Raw genomic sequence first — 21,492 nt, 5'->3', positions numbered from 1 at the left:
AAGAAACGACCTCTGTACTAGCAGATACGCTAATCTAAAGAAATATCACAGAAGACTTGCCAGACATGGCGTTCTGTGTGGGGAAGAAGATGTGTGGAATTAAACTGGCTTCTCATGTATTCAGCCCCAGGCCAGCAGCTGTCTCCAGGTCCTCAAGTCCTGCTTGTCACACAGGAGCCACACACACACACACCCCAGCAATGGTTCTGTAGTCTTCTCACATTCCTCTGAGTGCCCTCGACATGTCACATGCCCTCCCTGCAGACACCCACCCCAGTATCTATTATATGGCAGCAGCATACATAGATGTTATGTTGCCTCGTTCTCTTGAGTAACTCAAGTATTCAAATCGGAGCCTTGCCCACAGTGGGTGCTCAGTAGACACTTCAGGAAATAAGTGGCCTGTGATTTAATACCGTGCATGTGCACATATACACATGTGTACACGTGTGTGTGCATGTGGAAGCCAGAGGTGGACTCTTTCTTCCTCCTTCTCGCTCCACCTTTTTTTGAGACAGGGTCTCTCTCAGAGCCCAGAGCTCACTGATTCAGCTCGATTAGGTCAGCAAACCCCACAGAGCCACCTGTCTGTTCCTCCCCAGTTTTGGAGTTACCACCACCAGCAGCTTCTACATGGATACTGGGGATAGTTAAATCCTCCAGCATCCACTGAGCCACCTTCCCAGACCATTTCTTTTTTTTTTTTCTCAAATACACTGGCAGACCACTGACTTTGTGCTCAGGAGAGCCGCAGCATATAAACACCTTGAGATATCTTGTGGTGTTCTACCTAGAGATCAGATATACCCAAACTTCAGCCCATTTTATTTTTGAAAATGAGGGTATTTTGGTGGCGGCTACTTCCAGATGGAGATGAATGGAGCTCATGGTAATTTGTAGTGGTCTCTGGAATGTCACAAGCCTCTCTTGAATGTGCAGTGTCCCCCGTGTGGTTTCTTAAGTTCGAGATTTTTGTTACTGGCGTGTCCTACCTAACAAGGATCTCTGAAAACATTGCTCACGTGTATTGGTCACTGACTGTGCATACCGTCTTGTCTGCCACAGTGGTTATGAAGCCCTCCTGTCCAAAGAATCCTCTTCATCAGTGCCTGCCGTTCTCGGTGGCCTGCTTCAGTTCATTCAAACCACCAGGTTCATTTTTCTCGTCCCTAGAGTTAGTCCTTTTTATCACAAATAAACAAACAAATCTGGATTGGCTGGTTTACAATTCAGAACATTTTATAAGATTTCAATGACTGTGTTTTTAGGCACCCTGACAGTACCTGGCTAGCTCCACTGTACAGAGCAACGCTCTCTGGCCGGACAAGCAGCCTTCCACACCCTGCTCCTCTGCCTCATTCTCTGTGAGAATGCATTCACTACAGTCCACTCACAGAAGGCTACTGTGGTTTTTCCAGGAAACGGCTGCCTGACCAGGGAGGCAGATTTTCCTGGGTACAGAATGAAGAAGCATTTATACAGAAATAGACATGTGTAACGGCACATACACCGTATTAATGGCTTAACGACGATACCTGGGCCTTCCCAACAACCGCCGAGGGTTGCCAAACTGAGGTTGCTTTGTGTTGACCGAGCATAGGCGGTAGATATAGCTCTTTTTGTCTTGGCAGGGAAGCTGGCGCTCCTGCCAGACTCTACCCTAAAGGAAAGGGCCAACGGACAATAAGTCCATTCAAACGCACTAGCAATTTCTTCCAGTGGGGACTTTACAATTTCTAAATTGATACAAACTTTAAAACCACCCTATTTTAAGAGGAGTGTATATTTTCCAAAGAAGTTATATATAGCAACGTAATATTGCCAGATTATTGTTGTTGGAAAGGGGGGAGGGAGGGGGCGGGAGCAACTCCCTTCCCAGTGGCTAAATACACGTTATTGCTGACTGGCCTCATTCAGTCAGCTGCTTCATTTGCTGGGCTTAAGCGTTGACATAAAGCTTCCCCACCACTGCGTGGTTGTTCCACCCATGTTTTACTTCTGTAGCTTTGTTGGGTGAATGGGTAAAAAAAAAAACATGGAGGTTCTAACAGCAAACCTTATGCCCCTCCACAACCAAAATCAAAAAGTCCTTGGAGGACTACCTATTAAAAGCAAAACGTGCTTTTTAACACAAAGTTCAATATTTGCCTGGGTTGGCACGGTCAAATTAGGAGAAAGTAGGGGAAGGGGGTCTGATTGTATGAGGCAGAATTTCAGGTGAACCCCTATGCTGCTCTTCTGAATTGAAAGAGCCCCCTGCTGGCCGGAGGAGGAACAAGCCTGGAGGGCGGGATGGTCTTGAGACTTCCCACTTCCCTAGCCCGAGATGCAGACACCACCAGACAGTGGTTGGGGCTTGCTCTGTGCCAGGCAGTGTTGTAGTGTTCTAGCGCTGAAGGTAGTATGCTAAACAATGCAGACGGACAAGGTCTTTGACTTACGGGAATCTTCACTGCAAACGGGGAAACAAACAGATAATTAAAATAGAATGTCAAGCACAGGTGGAACCCGTGAGGAGCGCTGAGAAAAGAAGCAGAGAAGAATAAGAGAGGGCTGCTTGAGTCGGAAGGCCGAGGAGAATATGTGGGCGTGGTTTGTGGGCAAGGGGCGGGGCCAGTATGAGAGCCCAAAAGCAGAAGGGAGGGGGAGTGTGCTGCGTGCCAAGGAAGGAGTTAGAACCTCCAGTAATACAGTTTTGATTTTTCACGGGAATTCAGGAGCAGCCTTGAACAGAAAACTGACTAAAATTCTTTGCCTTGTAAAAGGCGATGTTGTGCCGCAGGGAACAGAAACTGCCAATGCCCAATCTGAGAGCCCATTAGAACTTACTGATGTGACGGTTCAAACAATTCATTCAAAGAAGAGTTATAGGGCCTCCGCCCTCAGAGGGATTTTAGACAACCTGAGGTAATATGGTAGACTCACCTCAAATTAAACTCTCAAGAGGGAATAGAAGCTGGCTCAACAGTTAAGATTGCCTGCGGCTCTTTCAGAGGGCCTGAGTTCAGGTTCCAGTACCCATGGGCAGTTCAACCAACTAGAAGTCTAGCTCCAGAGGGTCCGAGGCCCTCTGTTGACCTCCAAAGCCACTGTAGTCATAGGCACAGACCCCCCTCATACACGTAATTAAATATAAAAATAAATCTTCCAAAACCTCTAGATTTATTTCATTTATGTGACAACTATTTTGCCAGCATGTATGTATATGCACTGCATGCATGTCTGGTGCTGGCAGAAGTCAGAAGAAGTGTAGCATCCCCTGGAACAGAATGAATGGATGATTTGGGATGGTGAGGCTCCATATGGATGCTGAAAATTGAGCCTGTGTCCTCTACAAAAGCAATAAGTACATCTTTTAAAAAAAAAAATTCAGAGTAGGAATGCTTCAAAACGGGGACAAAGTGCCTTAGATGGGGACATATTCACAGAGAAAGGATTTGCAGATAGACTGGGAAGTCCCTCCCATGGGTGCTGTCTCTGAAGGATGGTGACAACTCAGAGCAGCATGAGAGAAACGGCTAGAAGATCAGTAAGCATGACCCAGTAGCACACTACCTGTGGAAGCACTGTGGAAGGCCCTGGATTCGATCCCCTATACCGAAAAGGAAAAAGGAAAAAGTGTTGGGAAGAACAGAATACTATTTATGAAGGAGACGGAGAAGTCACCGCTTCCTGATGTCCTGGTGGAGTCTGGGGACAGATCGAAAGCACGGCTTAGCCTCAGAGCCTCAGCTAAGTGTCTGTCATGGATACTGTGTTCTGTCTGTCATGGATGCTGTGTTGTACCACCCAGATCTCCCCTTCAGGACTCACCTCCAGGGAAAGTCGTAGGCTGTCTGGCCCCTACTTCCTGCCTGGGGGGAGGTCACCTTGCCCTAGGCCATGTCTCCTTCCTGGGGGGCAGCCCACAGCAATAAGTGGCTAAAAAAGACCTACTGCTTTCCCCTCAAAAAGGCCAACTCTGAAGGGCCACGCAGCTCCAGTGCTCGCCCTTGTGACAGTGTGACTGCAGAATAGCTACCCTGTGGGCCGATCATCCTGTTCCTTTCTCTTCCCTCCTAAAACACTGATGCTGCTGGGAAGAAAGAGCCCTGGGGAACTGCCCTAGATGTGTCAAAGCCAGACTCAACTTCTCCAGGAATCCAGTAGCTGCAGGGTCTTTATTTACAAAAACAAAGAAAAACAAAAAATGACAGTATCACAAAGGTTCGATATAAAAGCTGCCTGTAACGGGTGGTTAAAAAGTAGCCTTAAAAGTGGACATTTGAAATTTAAAGGCGTCAGATAGGAGGCAAGTCAGCAGGGAAAGGTTTTTTTCCTCAGGACCTGAACCTATCAGGCTTGCAAAGCTGAGACGGACCATTTACCTTTGTAGGGAGTGTGGTGCTGGGTTTCATGACCCGATTGATGGCTGCTGTCACCCATATAACCTCACAATCTCTTTTAATCTCCGCGCTCCTGTCACTTCGCTGCCATCTGGAGAGAGGATTAATTTCATTTGTCTCCCAAGGAGATGAATGCATCCAATCAGATCCCAGCGCACAAAGGGCCACCATTCTCTCACCCATCAGCTCGGACGGGCTTCAGTGGCCACCTTAGGACACACACACACACACACACACCCGCCGCCCTTCATCTCAGAGGTAAACAACCACCTCCTGGCACCACCTGCCCTCTCCCCCCCAACTGAGGGAGGTGGGAAGAGGGCAAAAGCAGCTCCAGGGATCCTGAAACACAGTGGAGAAAATGTTTACAGTTCCCTAGCCCACTGGGCTGTGCACTTCCTAGGGTAGGAGGACTTCTCCACAAGCCCAGAGCATCTTCTCATGAACAGTCAGGGAGGGAAATGTGCTCTTCTTGGTACAGGGATTGATTTCATACCATAACCAACACTGCCCTAAGTCTCAGACACTCAGAGGAGTAGGTCACACTAGTTCAAGCACCGCTACCCAGAGACACAGCAAAACTCAATGGCTAGAAAATTGGTACAAGGAGGGTCACTGATGAGGTAATTAAGGCAACCAAAAAATAATATAGATTTAGGATGATGGCGACGGCCAATTTGGCTCTTATTCTTATTATCATTTTATTATTAATTGCTTTTTAACTTAGCATACAAATGAATGAGTTTTATTGTGGTGTTTCATCAGTTTTGTTACATTGTGTGTGTGTGTGTGTGTGTGTGTGTGTGTGTGTGTGTGTGTGTGTGTGTGTGTAACATACATGTGCGGTCAAAGGACCACTTGTAAGAACCAGTTCTCTTCTATTCTTTCACCCTGTGGAGCCCAGATATCAAACTCAAGTTGTCAGGAATCGTGAGCAGTGCCACCACCCACTGAGCCATCTCACCAGGCTTCATTAATGTGTTTTCAAATATAGGAATCATTACACTTTGTCCTAACCCCTCTCCCAACCCCAGTGCTTTCCCCTAGGCTCGGTATAAGTTCTGACTAAATCAGGCTCTCCCTATCATCTCAGCGATGTCCGTCTCCATGGCTCCCTCAGTGAGCCAGTTGTCATGGTGAACATGGAACAAACATGCTCTGACCCAAGTGAACTTATAACAAAACTATACTGATGGAGTTGCAAGTGGCTGGCGTCTGCTGGAAGGGAGGAGTCACTGATATCAACACCTCGAAAGGACGATGGGCACACAGCATCCTGGAAGAGTTCCTGGAAGATCCCATGAAATCCTCTCTCAGTCAGAGTAGAGGAAATTGAGTTGGCTGTTCCCACCATTCTAGTCCCATCTGGTCCTCTCCGTGGCTCCATACGACTTAGCAGTGCTGCTGGCAGACTGCAGAAATGGCTCAGGGGTTAGGAATGTGCATTGCTCTTACAGGGGCTCCAAGTTCGGTTTCCAGCCCCCACTTCAGATGGCTCATAGCCAGACTAGTTAGAAACACGTAGCCCTACCCGGCTTCAAACGCACAGCAAGCCTTTTGCCTCAGCCTCCCTAGTGCTGGCATTAAAGCCATGAGCCACCACACCCAGTTGGTTTCTTAATGGTTTTGAGGAAGGGGGACTCTCAATATATTCAGACTAACCCCAAATTCACCATCCTCCTCTCTCAGTCTCCCTAATGTTGAGCTTACAGGTGTGTGTCACCGTGCCTGGCCTAAGAACTTACAATGGGATCAGCCAAAATACAGGCTAGAAATTTGATATGATCAAGTTTACTGTGTGTCATTAGGAAACACTGCATTGCCACGTTTATCTCAAAGACCTGAGATAACTGACTCATGCAGTCCAGAAAGATGCTCTAACGTGCCCATGTCTACATGAACAAAGGATCTAGAGTCCACATTGCTAGATACACAGAAACACAGCTGTGTCTCAACTATCTAGAAGCCAAATTTTGTATTCAAATGTTTATGATGCTCCAGCTCGGAAGTACATGACAATGGACACAAGGCTGTAAACACTCACATGGTGCATACAAAGCCACTGAGCTTCACAGCATGACAGCTCCTGCTCCCTCACCCAGAGCTTAAGGATCATGAAGGCAAGCTGCTCGTACTCACCTGCAGAGGCCAGGAGAGGTTGGTGAACGCAGTACAACCAATTTAAACTTTCCCACATCTTAACTTGCAAATAAATGTGACTCGGACTGTGGTTATTTTATTTGGCTTTGACAATTACTGGGGATCCACTCCTAATCTACTTTTCTACTGCTGGCCTGTTTACCTTCTGTGATGGTTTGAAAATGCTTGGCGCAGGGAGTGGCACTATTAGAAGGTGTGCCCTGTCGGAGTAGGTATGGCTTTGTTGGAATAGGTGTACCACTGTGGTGTGGGCTTTAAAATCCTCATCCTACCTGCCTGGAAGCCAGTATTCTACTAGCAGCCTTCAGATGAAGATGTAGAACTCTCAGCTCCTCCTGTACCATGTCTGCCTGGACACTGCCATGCTCCCACCTTGATGATAATGGACTGAATCTCTGAACCTGTAAGCCAGCCCCATTTAAATGTTGTCCTTATAAAAGTTGCCTTGGTCATCATGTCTCTTCACAGCACTCAAACCCTGACTAAGACACCTTCCCAACCATGTACCCCAGATACTCGATGTTTCTCCTGGCCACGTGCTCATGGTCCCCCTCCCCTCACAGAGCCTTCTCTCTCCTCATTCTTTCTCCTTCTCAATTCTCCACTCCAACCAGGTAAATCAAAACCTGCCTAACTCTAATCTCTACAGAAACTGGCTATAGCCATTTTTATTTAATCAACAGTTTTGAATTAAAGATCAAGGTTTACACAACAAAAGCTGGGAAACATGAGAATTCACTATGGGCCTCGACCTTTGGGTACAGAATTTAGTATTACAACACATAGCAACAGACCAAACCTCAACACTTAGGTTCCTCAGAACTGGAGTTACAGATGGTTGCGAGCTGCCACAAGAGTGACAGAAACTTAACCCAGAAGGGAGCAGCCAGGGCTCTTAACCAGTAAGCCACCTCTCTAGCCCAGGAATAATATTTTTAATATAATAGAACAGAGAACAGGCTATAAAATAAATTTTTAATGTTTTGCTCACAGCCTTAATACCAAGGGCCAAGAATGGAACCAGCACATAGTAGACACTCAAAAGTATTTGTCGAGCTGCGGTTGAACCAAAATGAAAGAGACAGCATCCCCTTCGTGGGAGCCATAAAAAATTCATAGCACAATTTAGATGCCACCTCCAGGATGTGAGTTCATGAGAAGATACAAATTCCTCCTGCCTTGTGTTTCGTAGTAAACGTGCCTTGTGAGGTCACATGGCAGCTTAGTATCCACTCAGGAGTGTCTCCCAAGCCCACTGTTTGCTGGCGTAAGGACTGCAACCTCGGAAGTCGCAGGGTGTTTGCAGCAGGCTGAGCACTCACTTTGTAGCCAAGAACTTCTTAGTCAGGTGAGCCCAGTCTCAGAGTTCCTTTGTCAGTCATCCAGGCTTACTTGTACATTCAGGTAGACTTGCCTTGTGGTTGAGTGGTTTGGGCCGTCGGTCAGACTTGGAAATGTTTGCCTCAAATGGAGAGCACACATTAATACAGTGCCCTGCATCACTCAGATCCACCAAGAAAGAAGAAACCACACGAGGAATAACAAACCGAGGGAGTTAGCCCAGAAATGGAGGAGGAAAGGCCAAGTGAAATTGTAGGACCACGCGGTGTCTGGGTTACTTTTCTATCTCTGTGATGGAACGCCATGAAAACTTAGAGAAAGAAGGATTTGGTCTTTCAGTTTCCACAGGATAAGAGACCATGATAGCAGGAAATCAGAGAAGCAGGTGGCAGGCACAGTGAGAAACAGTACCCTGAGAATGAAGAGTGGCTTTGAAACTTCAAAGCCCACCCACCCTACCCCCTCTATCCCCACACACCCCTCCACCCTTCACCCTCCACCACCACCCTCCTTCCATCCATCCATCCATCCATCCATCCATCCATCCATCCATTCATCCCTCCCTCCATCCATCCATCCATCCATCCATTCTGTGACAAGCTTCCTCTAGCAAGGCCACAGTTACCTTACAGGTGATTCCACTAGGCTCCTCCTAGGGGTCTAGCAATGGATTACATCATTTTCTACCACCATAACCCACAGCCAATAAGTGTGGGGGACAAGTGGCCTATAAAAGGACTGGCTCACCAGTCCAGTTCTTTCTCTATCTCTCTCTCCCCTGTTCCCGGGTGCCCCTGGCTGACCTCTCTCTCTCTCTCTCTCTTTCTCTCTCTCTCTCTCTCTCTCTCTCTCTCTCTCTCTCTCTCTCTCTCTCTCTCTCTCTCTCTCTTCCTCCCTCCCTCTCTCCCTCTCTCCCTCTCCCTCTGCCATTTCTGTCCCCCTTTCTCTGCCCCCATGGCTCTGTTCCTGTCTGTCTGTCTCCACTCTTTATTCAGGCCCTCACTCGTCCCCCTCTCCCCCAAATAAACTTTCTTATAGCAGATTTGTTACACGGTGTGAATTCTCAGGAAGATACCTTGGCATGGCCCACGAGGTACCCCCACTCCTATCCCACCCCACCATATTAGATTTTGTAACAGCCACACCACCTAAATCTACCCCCAAAAAAAAAACACTACTAACTAGATACCAAGTCTTCAGACGCCAGGGATTACAGGAGGGACATTTCTTATTCATTAGCAGCCTCAGGAAGCCTCTGCAGGGCTGAGGACACAACCATAGCAGGCAGTGACACCAGACCATAGAAGCAGGGTTGGGAAGAGTGGCTCCCAGGAAGGAGACACAGCTGTGTCAACCATTAATGTGGTAGGAACAAAGGATTCCACCAAATATCCTCTTCCTCCCCTAACCCCAGTCAACTGGAAAGAAACAGCGAAGGGGCGTGGGAGTAACCAGAAAATTATCAATGTCCTCTGGAGCTGCCGTGCAATTTAAATAGTTCCCCACCTAGAGTGCTTAGCACTAGGCCTGGCTTGTAATAACACTTGACAAAAGCTACCATTGTTCTTATACATAGCAGGGAGCAGGGAGCGGTTAGTCAAAATTACCACTACACATGGGTAATTAAAACATAAACTCTGATACAAATAACAGGCAGTCTAGAGATTGGAGCCCATTTTCTAGCTGTGATGCATTCCACGGCTCCTAGAGTGCCTCTTCTGGCGAATTTTATCCTACCACATAGATCCAGATAGCTGGAGTGAATGAGTGACTGGCATCCCATCAGGCCCCTGACTACAGAGAAGAATGGGCCACTGTCGCCTTACAGTGAAAATGTTCCATTTTCCTAGAACAAAGGGTTATCAAATGCGAGGTGTGACAGCAGGTACCTTTAATCACCACACTTGAAAAGTAGAGGCAGACAGATCTCTGTCAGCTCAGGATGGAAAGTGGCAAGTTCCAGGCCAGCCAAAGCTACATAATGAGACCCTGTCTCAAACAAACAAAATGTGATCATAAAGTCATGTTTTGTTTTGTTTTGTTTTTTAATATGAGATACAAAATGGTTCAACCATCTCACTTCTTAGGGCTGGAGAGGTGACTCCATGGCTAAAAGTATATGCTGACCATTCAAAAGTCCCGAGTCTGGTCCCTAGGATCCGTATTGGGTGAGGTGACACACAATTGCCTGTAACTCAGCCAGGGGGATTTGACACTTCTGACCTCCACAGGCACCTGAATTCACATGAACACACACGTGCACGCACTCGCATGCTCATATTCACATGCACACCCTCGCATGCATATGCACAAACACAAAGTAATACTTCTTGAGTGATTTGGTGAGTACCACTTGTACGGCTGACGGCCTGTCTGGACTCATTTGAAGAAAGCATTTTTCTAGGTGACGATGGTAGTGCCTGCTGGAATCCCAGTACTCAAGAGACAAGGGCAAAAACGATCTGTGCATAAGGCCAGCCCTGGCTCCAGAGAGGGGCAGTGGAGCATGAGTTCACAGATACTGCCATAGAAGACAAGAAATTTTGTCTCCACTTTCCTTTTGTCACTGGCTTCAGAGGCATAGAATATTTGTACTAACCCCCCCCCAAAAAAAACAACAACACATGAACGTGCTCACCTGAGACCCAATGTCTACTCTGAAAACGCCAAAGCCAGACCTTGCTGATACTCATGGTCAGTAGAAAGATGGAGGAGGGGCTGAGATCCCAACTCTAACCTTGGTAGTGACCCAGTACACCTTGAGAGTGTCTCATCCTCCCTGTCTTTCTCCTGTCTCTGGGTCTGTAGAGGTAGAAAATCATTCAGGGGAGGACCTTTACTCTGTGATTTTGAAGTAATACCACCGTCTTACCCAGCAGGCATCCTGCAGCGTTCTAATTACGGGGGAAGACACCATAGGTGTGCCGTCTATCTGCTTTTGGGGTGATTAAACGAAGTAGCTGAGTGCTCTAATCTCATCTTTAAAGAATGTGAATGAAAAGACTATTTTATACAGAGGGAAAAAAGGGGGAAATTGTGTGAGTTTTCACAAATTATAGGTAAAACTGATCTAGATGAATGGCCTCTTTCCCATACAAAGCAAATCAGCTTGACACCTCAATGAGTCAGAAGTCGCCGTAGCTGGAAAGACTTTGTCAAGCTTAATGCTGGCCAAAGGCCTTTCGGAAAGCAGAGTTCCTGGACACAGCAAATTTCGTTCCAATATTGTTTCCTAGTTCTGTCTCTTTGATCCCCAGTATAAATGATGTCACACTTCCCATTAGTTAGGCATGGGGTGCTGCCAGCTCATAATTACAGATACCTTCCCTCAGCATTCTGTGACACCGCGCTGTCAGCGAGCTTCATCTCCAAATTGTAATGGCACCACTCGCTTTATTTGGTTGTAGGTGAAGGAGGATGGATGCCTCTCTAGAAAAGCATGTGCATTTAAGATGGCAGCACAGGGATGATTTATATGGGGAATAACTCCTCCGGCTGTCAAAGACCTGGCAGAATCTCCCTGGGAAACTAATTGCAGCCGGTTCCTTTCATAGCTCCGAGATGAACTATCTTCAGCCGCCAGCCATCAGAAGACGCAATCTACCCACTGTAAGAAGTGAGGAAGGCAGCCACGCGGCCTCCGAGTTAGTCCTGAGCATGCAAACTTGTTCAGGAGCAAGTGGTTGAGATTTGAATGTCTCCTTCCCAAACATTCACTAATTTTCTTTAGTCATCACAAAATCACACTATCTTTCCTAGCCGTCTGATACTATAAAAATTATATGTATACTGCAACCGCAATGTTGTAGCATTACAAATCCCAGATCTGCAATGTCCTCCTGTTTTCAGGAGTCTGGAGTAGGCTGCCTCATCACCCGAGAAGGGCGAGGGAAAAAACTGTCCCATTTGCCTGAAATTCGGGTCTTCCCTGTTTGTGGAAGTCTCCCAACTCTCCTCATCTGGCTCCCAACAAGCTCTCCCAGATCGCCCTTCAGCAAACACTGGAAACGCACTGGGGTCCCTGACCTAGCAGCACCAACACGGAGGAAAGCGGTAGAGAGCACAGACCCAGTGCCAATTCAATCCTGTCTGATTAAATCCTATCCAATTATTTACGTTACGAGTTACCAGCAGTGGGAAGAGGGTGTGCCCCACACACCATAGCCATTTGGGGTTGTTAAAACTGAGGTCAGAAACTGTTAGTGCTGGCATCTAACGGGCAGTGGCCTGGCAGGTTCCTAATCATACCACTGGGCACAGAACAGCCTGTAACAAAGACCTGTATGAGCCAAAAAGTCAACAGCACCTGGCTGAGAAGCCCTAATCCAGATCTGTGTGTCAAAATGTGCGAAGAAGAGGAGGGCTCGGTCAGTGATTCCCATTGGCACACACTCCCAACGGGGCCACACCCCAGTCGGGAGCTCTGTTCAGGCCCTACATCTGCCTGATTCAGCAGATCACACTTTAATAATGTAATTCAATTTTTCCTCATTTTTTAATGTTATTTGGACCCTTTAATAGAATTTGGAAAGCTATTATAGTTGTTACAGCTGCTAGTTCTGCCCTCAATACTGATTTCACTTATGACCTCAGCCAGAATAAGATTTAAAGTTTGAGATGATGTAAGTGAATAGGGATTATTAGATTTATCCATATGGCAATTTAAATAAGAAACTGCCTGGCTTAGAATAAGTGGTAAATGAAAAATGCTAGTGATTTATAGACCTGTCCATTTTAAAGATTTATATGATGTGTGGGTGATTAAGTAAGAGACAGGCCTGATTATATGAAATATGTAATTTTTGTAAATGCAATATTGGAAGCAAGCAGCTAAACAGGGCTGCACAGTGGCTCTCAGCTAAGCAATTTTTATTACACGATTGTTGTAAACCAGTTGCAGATTCATGTGCAAATCACACACCGGGTCCTCGCCCTAATCCTTTTTAGCTGGGTGGCAGCGTGTGCTTGAGAAACACATCTAACTTCAGCCTTGAAATTAGTCACATCATTACCCCAAAAGGCAGAGCAGCCTGAGGCTTTCAGTCCCAAATCATTGGCCAGGGGCCTGAGCCTTTTTTATTCAGTTCTCAGCACCCCAACTTATGAAATGGAGATGACAGGGATGTCATATTGTTGTGCTTTGGGGGAGGTGCTCAGGAGTCCAAGGGACATGCTACAATTACAAAGATGTAGAAACTGCTCTTTTCCTCTCCCAGTGCGAGGCCACACAAAGCCTGAATTTACAGAGGTCTCAGGGGTGACCTATCAATCTCTTAGGTTGCATTCCCCAAGCCCCCCAGTCCCATAAGGAGAGCTGATGCTGCCTTGAGATTGTGTACAGAGTCAGCAGGGCTCAATTCCTAGACATGAGTGACCACTTGGCATCTTATCTCTCAGGAGACTGGAATGTGTGGGAGATGTTACTGACTATCTTAGTTATTTTTTAAAACATTATATTTACTAAGACTCTGGCCATAGCTTTATGTACCAAGGTGCCAGGCCTGCCATTCAGTTTGCTTATGGTAAATCTCAGCTTCAGCATAGAGCTGTTAAAAAACACCAAAAAGTTCTGCCCCCTGCCCTGTGTGTGTGTGTGTGTGTGTGTGTGTGTGTGTGTGTGTGTGTGTGTGTGTGAGAGAGAGAGAGAGAGAGAGACAGAGACAGAGACAGAGACAGAGAGAGAAAGAGAGAGAGGTGGTTGTTGTTGTTGTTGTTGTTGTTGTTGTTGTTGTTGTTTTGAGAGCTGCTTGGTGAAGAAAATAATCACCTTCAAAGAACAAAGCAACATATGTTGTATTACTATTTGTTCCACAAACTAAATGTCGGCCCGCCCTCCGTGTAGGTGTTTGGCCTTCTTCTGCCAGAGTTGGTTGGCGGCACTAAAGGATCCTTGAGTAGCCACACGCATGGCCACGTGTGGCCACACAAATGAAAATCAGGAAAGGTTCTGAACGCAAAACGCAGGAGGAGGTGAAAATGGCAGACTTGCATCTACAGCCATGGCCCGGGAGCCCTGTTGGGCCTCATGACTTCTGAGGCAGCAGCTAAAATCCTGGGGTGGGAGTGGACCGCAGTCTAAACTCTTTACCCTGTTTACATATCGGCTTAAGCGCTTGAGCTGAGTTTAGCTCTGTCGCAGATAGTATACTGTTCAAATAGAAAATTCAACAGAAAAAAATAACACTCACCCAGGCTGGACAGAAGATAGAAGAATTGGCAGAGAGAGAGAGCGAGACAGAGAGACAGAGAGAGACAGAGAGACACAGACTCATAATCCACCCAGATCTGAACGGTACCATGAGGATACCATCAGGAACCAGGAGCACACACATAGAACAGCTTTGTGGACGGGGGTGACACAGTATTCTGGAGTTCTAGAAACTTCCAAGACTGTCAAAGAACAAAAATGTCTTATGAGACGGGGTCACTGAACCAGGCTGGCTTCGACTGTGGCAGTCCTCTGGCCTCTGTCTACCAAGCACTGGGATTACAGACACATGCCACAATGTCCAGAGGTTTTGATTCTTAAAATACAAAAACTACATATCATTTTTAGCACAGTTTATCTTTTAATAACCTCGAAATTGTATATTTTGTTTCTCCAAGATGGAGAAAATAACAACATAGGCAATCCAGACTGTCCAACGATGGCTATCTACACTCAGATGTATTTTTACCTGATAACTGAAGACAGCAGCTTGCAGCAGCGAAAGTATAGGTTAAGAGACAGAAAAGCAAATGAAATAACAAGATGCATTTCTTTGTGCTTGAACTCTGTCCCCTTCCCCACCTCCTAAAATACCTATTTACCCAACAAAAATGGGTTTTAAGATTTATTTTCTACCTATCGAGTTAGCAGGCACGCTAACAATTTCCTGATCAGCTTTATGAATTGATTAATAAGGCAATCATGGTTGGGAAAGCTTTTATATGCCAGCTGATATTGATGTCATCTATAAAAAGATGGCCAACTGATAGCCAGTAACGCAGGTCCAAAAATGACTGTGTTGGAAATCTAATGCAGTGATCCTGACCTCCAGTGCTTTGAGGCAAATGACAACTGTCAAGTCCTGATAGCAGCAGTTGACCTCAGAGGCAGGTGACAGAAAATTCTGTTAAGGACAGTAGTGTGGTGGGAGGGACTATCCACCAACCAGGAAGCCTTCTCCCCCCCCCGCCCCCCATTATCCAGGACCCAGAGAATTCTAATGCTTTGGGTGTCACCGGACAGTGAAGGCCCACTAGATTCTGACAGGATTTGTTTTTTTGTAATTGTTTTGCTTTGTTTTCGTTGGCTTTGGTGTTTCTCATGAAAGCTTTTAACATTTATCCAAGTAGGGCTCATAGAGCAGTAAACTCCACCTACCCACCAGTGCTTCAAGAATCTCCACAGTAGAGCTGCCCTTGCTTCATCTTGTCTCAGACATCACATCGCTTCATGCGCAGATGTGAAACAAATGTGTAAGCGCATATTTCTTTTTTTAAAAGATTTATTTATTTTATGTATGTGAGCACACTGTCGCTGTCTTCAGACACACCAGAAGAGGGCATCAGATCCCATTACAGATGGTTGTGAGCCACCATGTGGTTGATAGGAATTGAACTCAGGACCTCTGGGAGAGCAGCCAGTGCTATTAACCGTTGATAGTGCATATTTCTAAGTGTTTTTGAAAACACCAACCCAAAATAATTATCATTCCTGTGAAAGTCTTTAATTTCACCAAAGTGCGTTCATTGGTCACGTCTGTCAATCATCTCCTAGACGCTCTTCATAAATAAGGTTCAAATGCGGTCCATATGCTACCATTGGTTGCCACACCTCTTGAGCCTATTTTGAGCCTATGGGTTCCACACAGCAGGGCTTTTCACACATTGAGGCCACGGAGGCGCTTTGCCCGTGGTTTCCCACATTCTGGGTTTTGTCTTCATAACAACTCATGTCTGAGAAGCTGAAGTAGGAGACCTGAAGAGCTGATGCTGGACAAAATGGATCCAAACACTGTCCATTGACACCAGAAGGGCCATGGTGTCTGTTTGCCTCCTTTTTTCTCTTTCACTTCTTTCTTTGTTTTATTTTTTGAAACAAAATCTCTCTGTGTAGCCCTGGCTGACCTTAAAATTATGTGATCCTCCTGCCTTCGCTTTCCCAGTGTGGAGATTATAGGTTTAAACCACCCTGCGTGGCTGCCTGTTTCTTCTTAAAGATGTCTGTCGACGAGCTGTAAGTTTTGTAACCACAGACTGACTAGAGAAATCCATAGGACAATTTTTAATTGTATGGGAATGGATGAGTGTATCTCATGCATGCCTCACGTCTGTGGAGACAGAAGAGGGCGTAGAACACCCTGGAACTGGAGTTACTGTGGTTGTGAGCCTTGTGGGTGGCAGGAATCGAACCAGGATCTTCTGCAAAAGCAGCCAGTGCCCTTAACTGCTGAGCCACCTCGCCCCCATCAAAAATATTCATAATGTTCTGTTTTCTTTTTTAAAAAAAAATTCCCTCTGTGTTTTATAACACATAGAGCCTATCTCAAGGAAAGAAAAAATGTGGAGCCAGCAAGATGGCTCAGCCTCCAAGACTGATAACTTTAGTTGGGTCCTTACTGCCTCCCAAAAGTTGAAGTTGTCCTCTGAGCTCACCACATACACTATGGTACTTTGAGTACATACACAACACACACACACACACACACACACAACACACACACACAAATAAATAAACATATAAACATATAAATAAATAAATGAATAAATAAATAAATGAATGAATAAATAAATAAATGCAATAAAGAAGAAATGCAATAAAGAAGAAAACTTAGGCCGGGCAATAACTGGCACACACGCCTTTAATCTCAGCACTCAGGAAGCAGAGGCAGGTGGATCACTTTGAGTTTGAGGACAGCTGGTCTACAGAGCAAGTTCCAGGACAGCCAGAACGCAGGGGAAAAGAGAGAGAGAGAGAGAGAGAGAGAGAGAGAGAGAGAGAGAGAGAGAGAGAGAGAGAGAAATTTAAAAAGAAATAATTGCCTTGAATATCATACGGAATGCAATTAACTTAAGTAGCAGGGGTAGTTAAAGGGGTAGAGGTGAAACCATCGTTTTGTTTTATTTTTAAGGTTGGCTCTTCTGTGTCTGTGTGTGTGCTCATGTGTGTGCACAGACCCATGTAGGTGTATGTGCATGCATGTGAAAGACAGAGACTGATGTGAGATGTCTACCCCCTTACTGCTTGAGACAACACCCCTCACATAATCTGGACCTCACTAACTTGGTTACACTGCTGGCCCAAGCCTAGCCCTGGGGTTACACTGCCATGTCTGACTTTTCCATGAGCGCTGGGATACAAACACAAGCCCTCATGCTCATATGTGTTCCCTAAAATAAAGGATACGTCTCTACAAAACTAATTGTGAGACCAAATAACTCTTAACTAACTGGCAAACACAGTTCTTGACAAGAACTCTTACAAGAGAGGCAAGTTGAATTGCAAAGGCTGTGTCTAGTGTAACACGGACAGATGTGGGTGGGCAGGGCAGCCGAGTTGAAACATCACTAGTGACCAGTGCACCTAGAATATCAGATGCTCTCTCTGATCAAAGACTGCCCTGTCACTCACACAAATCAACTTAGAGTATGTGACACCCCCACCTCAGTGTACAAAGGTTGCCAAAATTAGAGTCAATTCATTAATCTCCCATGCCAGGGAGAGGTAGCCATCGATCACTCTGGGTTATACTGACAGCAAGACAATAACATGACGTCCCCTCCATTAGATAGCGTTCCTTCCAGTTCATTTGCTATCGGAGTCTCTCTAAAATGCCTTCTAACTAAAATATGTCTTGCCCAGAGACTTCCAAGTGACTTGCTCAAGAGAAACATCCTACTTCCTTTGAATAAAAGAACATAAAAATTTCATTACAAGTGATATCTCTTAATAAATTTAATATTTAAAATGCTTCCTTTTTATCAGGGAAAGACGATGGAAGGAAGAGAAAGGGGAAAGAAGGAGAGAGGAAAGGAAAAAATGGCTTAAACTTCCAATATTTAGGATGCTAATTTTTATTATGGTGTTTAGGAAATTTAAATGCCACAAAACCAAAATTGAGGGGAACTGAAACTAAGTATTCATGTGAAACATTGTGGAGGGGCTTGGTTTGGTTTTTAAGATTCTATTTATTTTTGATTTTACATGTATGTGTGTTTGACTGAATATGTGTGTACCACATGCCTGCAGTGTGATTAGTGCCTGCTGCGGCCAGATGAGGGCGCTACTGATCCCCTGGGACTAGCGTTATGAATCACCACGTGGGTACTAGAAATGGAAGCAGAGTCCTCTAGAACAGTGGTTCTTAACTTATGGGTCGCAACCCCAAACATTGAAGGACCCTTTCATAGGGGTTGCAAGTCAGATATCCTGCATATCAGATATTTAATTATGAAAATTTACAGTTATGAAGTGGCAACGAAATAATTTTATGGTTGGGGGTCACAACATGGAAAACTGTATTAAAGAGAGCATTAGGAAGGTTGAGAACCAGTGCTCTCAAAGAACGATCAATAAATGTGGTGTTTATCACAGAGAGTATTCTTAAAATAAAATGACTAGCTAGGTGTAGTGGTGCATATCTGTAATCCCAGGATTTGGGGGGTGAGGGGTGGGGGGTGGAGGAGGCACAAGATCAAGGAGTTCAAGGATAGACTCAGTTACATGGGGAGTTTAAAAAAAAATGTAAAAGGCCCTGTTTCAAATAAATATTTGTAAAATTAAAATAAAATAAAATGACTGAGAAAATTGAAACATTCTTATCTTCCATTTTCATGCCTCACTTCCTGGTTCTTTGTTTAGGATTCTGGTTAGCGGCTGTGGGTATGGAAATTGGAATGCAGGCGTTAGCCAGCAGAGCCTCAGGAATGGTCCTTCCTTAGGGCCCTCGATAAACTGGCTTAGGAAATACTAAGCCATCCCGAACGCTGTTTCAAAGCAGTGTAGTTAATTGATATTTGATAGGAAAAGAAGAATCCTTTAAAATAATAATAATAATATGGGAGGAATTTTAAGAAACATGGGAACAAAGACAGAAACAAAGAAACAAAGGAACAAAATCTATACACTGAATATGCTGTAAATTAAAATCTGAAGAATAAAGTCAACGGCATTATACTAGCGCCACTGCCAGGTTTTCCCGCAACGAAGAAAGTCTCTATCAAGGAGCCTCCCTCTGCCCGCTCCCCCTCCGCACAGAATCCGCTGGTTTGCATTTCTGGAGCGATTTCCTCAGCCAGTCCATGCAGTCAGTTATGTCACCCAGCTTTCCCGTCCCAGCCCACACACCATTTCATGCAAGGAGATCTTTGAACACGAGTTTTAGTACGATCAAACGTCTTAACTGTGACCCCCATGAAACCTACTCCGGGGGTAAAGGCCTCGCGAACAAAAACTGCGCTGCGGAAAACAAAGCGGAGACGGCCGAGGCCGCGCGCAGATCCCGGCGCACACAAAGAAGCCAGAGCCATGCTCGCGCGCCGCGGCGGCGCATGCGCGGCTCAGCGGGTGCAGGTGCGCGCGCTGGGGTGAGGTGGGGTGGGTATGGAGTTGAAAGCACCAGGAGCTGGGTGGAGTGAGCTCTGCTCCTCCCCAGCTGTATGGTTGGGGACACAGGCAGAATGTCGTTTAGCCTCAGTTTTCTCATCTGCCAGATGAAGCAAATGCCATCGTGCCCACTTAATGTCGGAGCTAAAGAGATAACCGGTGGTTTCTTAGCATGCGATAGACGCTCAATGAATTTTTTGCTATTACCAGATACCATCCTAGCACTAAGTGACATCACCATAGCAACATCAAGATCCTTAGACTGATTATGTAGACAATTTAATTAAACACAAATTTAAATAACACGTATTCCTCTTTTAGATACTTGAAGAATCATGTCTGTGTGGACATGGATTCAGCAAGTGGGCTTCTTGCTCTTGTATTTTATCTTATCTGTTATTCTGTTCAAACAAGGACGAATCTGTGGGCGTAGTAAATGAGCACAAGTCTTTACAAAAGCCTGTTCAGTCACGGAATGTCTAGAGCAGCTCCAAGCTCAGAGCCTTCCACAGTGTTATTACTAGGCTTCATAGTCAGGATCAGCCAGTCCTGAAATCCCCACCTCCAAGAGGGACCCAGATGTTAAGTGTAGCGCTTCCCACACCGATGCCAAAGTGGAAGTGTTGCTCGCGCTTGCTCCAGCAGCCCATATACAAAGTGGAAAGTTGCTCAGTGTTAATGTGTTTCAGTACAAAGATGTTCTAGGCCACAAGCTCACATAGATATCTGGTCTCCTCTACTTGTAGTGATCTACGTCAAGTTTGACCCCCTAGGACTCAAAGGCCAAGGTGGTATGTTTTGTGCCTATGAGGTAAGAATCGTTTGTTTTTAAGTGATGGGAGGGGTACCAAAAGAAAAGTGTATTTTATAACATTTCATGCTTACGTGAAATTCTAATTTCATTGCCCGTAACATTTCCCACTGGAACACGGCCACACCCACTCATTTACTTATCTATTGTTGCTTTCATCCCTATAAGAGTTGAGGAAAATAGTCACTATAGAGTGAGTTCCGGGACAGCCAGGGCCACACAAAGAAACCCTGTCTCGAAAAGCAAAAAAAAAAAAAAAAAAAAAAAGAGAGAGAGAGAGAGAGAAAGAAAGAAAGAAAGAAAGAAAGAAAGAAAGAAAGAAAGAAAGAAAATGCATGTTAACAGGATCTAGATAATGATTTATGATATACACTTGGTGACTAGGGTGGGGTGGGGACTCAGGTGTTTCTCAGGCGAGTCACTGAAGTTTTTCACTTGTAAAACACGGACAAGTCGCAGCAGAGTTCGGACAAGAAGTAGCCTCAGCGCAGAGTGAGTGTCCCAGGTCAGGCATCCGTGCGTCTTAATGTGTTTAGAAATGTTCCTCTTCCGTGCTCTTCAGGCCCCATTCCAAATTAGAACACAGCCATCATCTCAGATAAGAATCTAGAAACCAACCTGATTCTGTATGGCCGCCGCTGCCAAAAATCTTCAGTTTGAATCCTTGTCTAACATCTACCTCTTTCCCATGATGTACCAAAATCAAAGGAACCCACCTTATAAAACCACACGACCAGCAAAGAGTAAGGTCAGAGAGCTGATGCGACTCACAATTAAATCTGACCAGTTAACGAAAGGCCAGGCCACAGGAGCTGACAGCTCTTCCTGCCCTAGCCAGAAACCCTGCCGGAAGTCAAAGGGGGGGGGGGGGGCAGAACCGCCCAGAACCGCCTGTGCATTCAAGAATTTCCAGTTTCTTAAGACACTCATTAGTGTCAGCTGAGGAGTTCCGAGGGATTAGGTTAGGGAACAAACATTGAAGGAACAGAGATTAGAGCCCGTGAGGGACGGAAGGATTACCCAGGAGCTGAAATGAAGGGGTTCAGCCCCTAACAAAGGTAGTTTGGTTGCCTGTTCTCAGCCAGACTCTGAGAATGGCTAATGTCATAATGGCAAGCACTGGGTCAAGATAGGACAGCAAAGGCTCAGCGGTTAGGAGACCCTCTGTGGAACAAGACGAATGTAAGGACCAGCATCAATTTCCA

The sequence above is a fragment of the Mus caroli genome, unplaced genomic scaffold (genome assembly GCF_978045245.1).
Source record: "Mus caroli unplaced genomic scaffold, Mus_caroli_1 scaffold_7, whole genome shotgun sequence".
NCBI classification, from domain to species: domain Eukaryota; kingdom Metazoa; phylum Chordata; class Mammalia; order Rodentia; family Muridae; genus Mus; species Mus caroli.
The sequence above is the reverse complement of the archived record's forward strand: the minus strand, read 5'-3'. Positions refer to the sequence as shown.